The 7,799-nt window shown below is 39.1% G+C and overlaps 1 non-coding gene across 1 annotated transcript; it reads right to left on the bottom strand.

Moving 5' to 3' along the window:
- Window positions 1-4,075: 4,075 nt before the first annotated feature.
- Window positions 4,076-4,147, bottom strand: trnae-uuc (transfer RNA glutamic acid (anticodon UUC)). The gene has a single exon. It is a non-coding gene; the product is annotated as a tRNA-Glu (tRNA).
- Window positions 4,148-7,799: the final 3,652 nt, after the last annotated feature.

Below are 7,799 nucleotides of genomic sequence, written 5' to 3'. Positions count from 1 at the left end.
TTATTCATCAACTTAGGTACCGTGATTTACTGGGGTAGGTCAAATTAAAAGATAATTGCCTGCTTATATTAGGTAAAGAAAGTTTTTTATGTCATAGTTTTCACTTACTATGATTGGGACAATACATCTTTTACATGAGGATGGATTTTATCAAAGCTTATAGGGATCTGTATGCCATGCATAGGACGCTTATGCTTTATTTAGTTCACTAAATACAAGCAGTTCATTTTTGTTTTAAATGTTGATGTTCCACCTGCTCCATCAGACCCTCTGCTTTGACACTATGTCCACCTGGTGTACATCAGTAAGCACAGCCTATAACAAGGTATGTCTTAGCCACTTGTAATCTTCTAAGCATTAACTTTCACAACATTTTTATGACAATGTTAGTCTTTATAGTTTCCATAATTAGGTGCTTAACTGAAATCAGCTCCAGTGTTTCATGTTGATGTCTTTCATTTTTCATACATAGTCATGTATATATTTGTGACATGCTACATTTGTTACTGTTTTCACTTGAACAAGGAAAATCATACTCAAAACAGATATATAAGTGGACAGTCAGGGTGAAATAAGTAACATTCTCCTTTTAATGTTATATTTTAAAAAAATATTAAAGGTCTTAAGTATGTCAGTGTTTTCGTTAGTCTTTTGGCCAATGTTTTTTTTAAAAAGAGATAAGGAGATACCAGAACAAAATAGAAAAGCAAATAATAGAGGAAGATGGCATGGGATGGAGGGATGGAGGGATGATAAAAGACAGGGGTAGTAACGGATAATTTATTCTATTCTCTCAGCTATTCTCTTTAACTAATTCTGAAGTCTGCATCTTTATTTTCTATTTGAATGTTAACTTTACGACTAGCTGATTGGGGATTTAGGAACGACACTAGCGTTGATTTTGATTCTAGCCACAGTTCTAGTAATAAGCAGTGTTACAACTCTGCATGCAAAGTCACTGAACAGTTGACTGTTAATTCTGTAGTAAGCATAATGCAAAAAATACAACAACATATTTTGTTGTGATTGAAAAAATTACGTCCTAAATACATGCGTTGTAAATACATTGACATTAGTATTTTTAATTAATTTCTAACATTCAGAGACATTCAGAGGTGTTTCTATTAAGCCCAGAGTCAGCTAGGTCTCCACTCTCTAATTACTCAATGAACCTCAATGGTTTCCCAATCACATCTTCTCTAACAGTTAAAGATCTTGGAGTTATGGATCCCAGTCTCTCGTTCGAAGCTCACGTAAATAAATAATGTTTCTAGGACCCCCTTTCTCCACCTTAGAAACATTTCAAAGATTAGGAGCATGCTCTCCACACATAATACAGAAAAGGTAGTCCATGCATTTATTGCTTCAATATTGGACTACTGTAATCCCTTACTATCTAGCTGTGCTATTAAGTGCCTAAAGTGCCTAGCGAGTTCAAAATGCAGCAGCCATAGTTTTTAATAGAGCTAGAAAATTTGATCACATCAATCATATCTTAGCTACTTTACTTTGGCTCCCAGTAAAATTTCGTATTGATTATAAACTACTTTTAATAATTCCAAATGTGCATTAGACTTTACAGTAACCTAAGACAACCCTTTTGCATGAAGGGAACTGGTAACTATGCTCACCCTCCATAATGTGCAAAAGATATTTAAAGTGTAGGACAGTCGAAGCATTATGCGTGCGCGTGTGTGATGTTATTAACATGACAGTAAAAGCTTATCATTTTTAAACGGGGGCTGATCGACTTTCCACTTATGCAAGACTTATGTCAAGAGTACATGTCAAAAATTAGAGACGAAATGAGGTGCTAAATGCCGCAATTAGGCATACAGCAGTCAAAGGCAATTTGGAAACACACTTAGAAAACAAAGATCATGATCTTTGATCATGATCAAACTTTCAAAAAGCTTATCAACGTGACGAGAATGTGAAGTTTAGGTTCATCTATAGTGTTACAGTATCAATGTGAAATATGGATATCGAGGTCAGCAGCACGTAAGAATGTATATGTGTGAAACATCTTCGTCGCCATAAATGTTGTGTTGTTACATAATTAAGCAGTCCATCCAGTTTCAGTTACTTGATTTATGAGCAACCTGTGTCCACTGTCTAACTCAAGTATTTTTATTTTAATTTCCTCCATGTTGTTTATAATAGGCCTACAGTAAGAAATCCTTTTAACTGATTAATAATTAAAAAATATCTTTCTTGACTATAAGAATATAGCTTAACCATTAGAAAGATTAAACATCCAGTGAGTGTGTATCCTGGCATGTTAATGTAAAAGGCAGCTCCTACTGGATTTGGGGAAAGATTAGTAAAAGATTTCAAGTATCTGCAAAGCAGAAAACTGCCTATTCAACAGGCAGAAATTATGTGCTACCGAAGTAGTTGTGCTATTTGCATAGCCTAATTAATATCATTAGATCAAGTTCTATATTACCTATATTGTTATATTACAATTTTGCTTTTGCTTTTTTGCTTCACAATTGTTACACATAATTGCTGCACCTGATACAAGGATAGGAATTTAAATTTATTCATACTGGATATAAGAATCATTAATGGCTGCTGAGTGAAGCACTTTCATTGAAAATTCATCCACCAATTTTTTTTTTTTTTTTTTGGAACCAGAAACAGGGCGCATCAACCAGGAGTACATTCCAGCTCTGTTTTAGAACACTGGCTGTGATTCATTACATTTTGGCAATTGTGAAAACAAACTGGATGATACTTCTAAAAGTAATTGTGTTTGCAGTTTATTTGCACAGTTACATCAACAACACTGGTAGCATAGTCAACAGGCTTGATGGTTTTCCAGTGCACGACACCGTGATACCAGGGCTGGCCCAAGCCTGTGTGGGGCCCTATGCAGAAATCTGAGCTGCCACTGACATAACATCGGTAAAAAACAAATAGAAATAAATACATGGTCTTTGGCACCCTCTTGGCGGCCTTAGCAGGCTCTCATTTTGCTTATATGGTGGGACAATTGTTCTGCTGTTATCCTACCTATTGAGCAGTCCTACCTAGATTTAATGCACTTATGTACATCACCCTTAGTCCAGGTTTCTGGTGTTTATTTTAGATGCATTTTTTGTTGTATATATTATAATTAGGCTACTGTGGACAATTGTATACCGTATAGCTACAGCACCTGTACTTCACACACATGTAGTAATCGGATCTAGAAAGTTGCCAACCCTATTAAAATATTAGGTTTATAGTATAATATTTGAATTAAACAGACAAAGCATTAATCACAATCATTTGCATGATGATTAAATCTTGAACCAAAAATGTATCAGAGAGCTGTAGTGTTTTTTACAGACACACACCCAATAAAACTTTGCTTGACCATTTCTTGCCCTCTATATCATTCTCTGCAGTTTACTGAGAAAGACCTGACACTGGGTAATGCCATTGTCTATTCGAAGGCCAAAACAACAACAATCTTGGTTATCAAAGACTCACTCCACCCTGACCACAGCCTCTTCTTTTAGAAGCCATGAGAAAACCACCATCGCAGCTTGAGAGCACAAATCTAGCCTCTTAAGAGGTGTTATGTTCCACAGGCAGATCGATATCTCAATGCGGTCCACATGAAAGCAATTTTCTTTCCATGAGTGCAAATTGCACTTTTAATGCCTGATATTTCAGCCACTCATTTCTCTCACTACATGACAAAACTCTCGAAACTTTTCTCCAAAAGCACTGAATGTTATTCTAACCATTTATGGCCTTTCTCCATTCATGTACACAAAGTCCAGTATGATTCCAAATGTCATCAAAAGATATATCTGTTTGTAGCTGAACAACTTATACAATGCGATCTTTCTTCTTTGTGTCAAATGAACTTAACAATTGAAACATCCAAAACTGGCTGTGTTTCTTGCCAACATACTGGTGTTTGGACATGTGGGATTACTTGCATGTCGCTTTCAATAACTCAGTTGGTAGAGTAGAAGTTAAAACTGTCATCCTTAGGCTGTCGGCTCAACTCCAACTCACACAAACTTTATGTTTTAATGCAGAATCTGTCGTTTTATATGAGCATAAAAAGAGGTTTTTCCCTGATCGGGAATCGAACCCGGGCCGCGGCGGTGAAAGCGCCGAATCCTAACCACTAGACAACCAGGGACAAAGCTGCTGAGTTTACATGACAAGACCATTTTTCAAAGTCTGCACTCCTACTATTCTGACAATGTTTGGCTGCATACTGGACTTGGTATGCATGAGTGGAAAAAGGCCATAAAGCGAGTTATTTATCTTTCTCTTTGTTCTACAAAAAAATGAAGTTTGCAAGAGTCAGGGCTCTTTTTTACCATCTGGGAAAAGAGGGAACGCTGGTGTCACTAACACATGGAAAGAGCTGTTATAGTATTCCCCATTTGTCTCCTTAATGTTTCTGACATTTTAGCCACTCATTTCTCTCTCTACATGAAAACACTCTAGAAAACTTTCTCCAAAAAATACGGAATGTTATTCTAAGTACTCAGAAAATAGTCTTTTCCTCCCCCTTCTGACGCGTGAACTTATAGACGCCCTTGATTGCACGGTGTCTCTGTAATTGACAGGGGAGAGAGCGTATGCCACTCCCTCTCTCCCTAAGAGTACAGCCAATTATGCTCTTCTAGACTCTCGGCCACAAATGGCTGTGACACCATCAGTTTCAAAGTTAAACACAACTCCTATAGTACTAATAAAAGCTTCACACTCAGCTCAGCTGGGGCATGGCAGACACTGAAGGAAACTCCTCACTTCACTCTCTTCATCTGACCAGTCATTAAGCTCCACTGGTTTCTTCACTGTTTGGAGTTTCAGCACTTCTAACACTTGTAATATTAGAATAGAATCCCTTTATTTACTAAAGGTACACAGAAATGTACACCGGTACACAGAAACTTACTGTATGTAAGAGTGCAATAGTTCAAAGCTGTATTAGTGCAGATAAATACAACTACAGTGCCATTGCAGCTTTTAATGCTGTTTCAGTATCAGGGTCTTCAGGAAGGCTCCACCTGGCAACCCTGAAGGGCCTTGCTATGCTTAAAACTACACACACACACACACACACACACACACACACACACACAAACACTTAACAAGGTGAGTTCTGCTTATTTGTTATTGGAGATTTGTTAAGAAGGCTGATCGCCATTTAAAATTAGATTTCACAAACTGTAATTGTTACACTGGTGAGTTTGAGGTAGAGATGCACTTTCATTAATACTGCTTACACTGTGTTTCTTTACAACACGCATGGACGTGTTGAAGCATCTCATATGCATGGAACACTAATACTCAGAGCATTGGAAGGTTGAAAACAGAAGCTATCTGGCTCACACAATGTTTTAAATGTGCCAAGGGAAATTCCAAGTGTGGCCATCCTTGAGTGGAGTGGAAGATAAATATGTTTTTTTTTGTATTTCAAAGCGGCTGTAAGAGTATAACAGGCAGTTTAGAACATGTCAGTCCCTCCATGTAATTTGAGAGAAAATATCCTATGAAGATTGGACCAAAATTCCTGCAGAGTATTTTCAGCACATAGTGGAAACTATGCCAGAAAGAATTGCTGCAGTTCTGGAGGCCAAAGAAGGTCCAAGATGCTATTAAATGGGTGTACTTAAGCCCACTTTGTCCTATAATAGGATGTTGCTGGAATGTATGTGGATGTTGTTGGAATGGCCGCAGAGTTGCGTCAGCAGTACAGGTAGTCTGTAATCCTTTCCCCCATCCGAGTGAGTTTGCCCTATTGCACGGGGTCGAGTTATGATGTGAATGTTTAATTACACAGGATGGATTGTGGGCGACAGAACCGAACAGCCTTCAGGATTCAAGTAGAGAAAGGTGAAACTTCTCCAGCCTTTGAGTTAATCACAGGACTATTGCATAGCAATTAGAGATAACAGAACAGCTTTCGGGGGGGTTTGGGTGGGTTGCCTTATCCGCCCCTTTAACAGAGTAGTCACAATTCAAATTTCCCTTGTTCCATTGTTTACAAGGCATTATACATGTGGTTTGTTTATAGTGCACGGAGTAATATGCAGCAAGTCTGGTCTGTCTGCTTTGGAAGAGAAACATTTGGCCAAAAGAGCAAGACACAGCCAGGAGGATGATTGGTAAGAGCACATCATAATATGCACCTTAAAGCTGTGCTCTACAGATAGGACCTGTTCCATGACTGCATATATAAATTTACTACTGACATTGCCATTTATATCTGGCCATTTACAGTGCACTCTTGCTCAGTGCAGCACTTGAAGCTGATTTTCCATTATGTTCAAGAGATGTTTGACCCGCTCAGGGTGACACACTTTAGTGAGGGCAGCAGTATCCTAGAGGACACTACAGACAGTGACGGAGACATTTCAGAGCGCGAGGTGAGAGGTTGAGTTTTTTGTTACTCTCTCTACGACATACTTTTCATGCCAGCTACTGTTGTGCAGTTCAGCCAAATTTAATTTCCTGCCTTGTATTATGATATATAAATTGCTGAACATCTTATCACTCAGTTTCAAATATCCCCTCAGCTGTTTTAAGCCATTTCGGTTATTCAGAAGTACTGCTAAATGGATGTGGTGGGAAAATGAGAGCACATCAAACACAGACAGCTTTATGCATTGTGTAGTAAAGAGTAAAATTTTATTGAGTTCTGTCCCCTGTATAACAGAGTAAAAGGACTGACGCGCAGTACGGTCCCCCTCCCCTTATACAGAGAACAGAAGAAAGAGAAAAAAAAGAAAAACAACTCCTACAGAGTATCGGCTAATTCATGTTTTGGTTAGCCTGAGCGCTGAAGGCTTCTTCTATGTCTATGGTTAGAACGGTATGTGAGCAGCTGGTGTACCTGACTCACATGCTTATCTGCAGACTGTTATGCTGTGACTATAGAAACATAAAGCAAAGTAAAATAAAGCAAAGTAAATTTCCACAAAATGAAGTAAGGTAAATTCCCACAACATTTCCCCCCTTTATTCTATATCACACATTATCACACATTTATTCAGCAAATAGCACTACGATGTCTTCATGTGGATCACCAGCACCGCCCATCTTGGGGAGCAGAATGTCTTCACTGAGCTGGGGTTGGTCATTGGCATGGCCGCTGAGCGCTGGCATGGTGAACACACTAGAAAGACGTCTGACACGCAATGACAAAAAAGGAGGTAAACACAGAAGAAGAAGAAAAAGAAGAAGAATGAGTAGCAGAATGGGCAACGCTACAGCCGCTACTGGAACTGTAGGCTGCGGAGTGAAGGCAGATCACATATGATTCATATAATCAGTGATATTAGCGCTGAGATCTGGAATGTAAAAACAGCAGGAAGTGTTAATCATTTTGCACACTCCTCCTTCCTTCATGGTTAGGAGATTTAATACCATTCTATGTTGAAGCACTGCTGCCCTTATCACTTGTTGTTCTATCTTTAAGGCACCTATTGCTGCTAAGGTGTCATTAACTACTTGCAGTAACTGATAAGCTAAACCATTGATCTTTTGCAGGGCTGCTACTGTGCCACCGCCCAGGAAAAGGGACCAACCAATGGTTTCACCCGGAGTGGTCCATGGGTCCCTCAGAATTCTACCACAATAGTCTGTGCTGGTTATGTCTCTCCTCACCCTGTGCTGCTTGGCATGGGGAAGTGTATACACCTGCGTCCTTGGGCGCACTACAGCTGGATAACAACAACCAGTCCAGTTCTGTGGCAATTCACCATAGGCCACCGAACCACCGACCCACATTACATTCCAATACCCCTGCAGGGTTGTCATGGAGCAATTCCACAGGG

This window comes from Electrophorus electricus, unplaced genomic scaffold, assembly GCF_041902795.1.
Source record: "Electrophorus electricus isolate QZ-2024a unplaced genomic scaffold, ASM4190279v1 Scaffold74, whole genome shotgun sequence".
Classification (NCBI taxonomy): domain Eukaryota; kingdom Metazoa; phylum Chordata; class Actinopteri; order Gymnotiformes; family Gymnotidae; genus Electrophorus; species Electrophorus electricus.
Note: the sequence above shows the minus strand (reverse complement) of the source record. Positions and strands in the feature narration are given on the sequence as shown.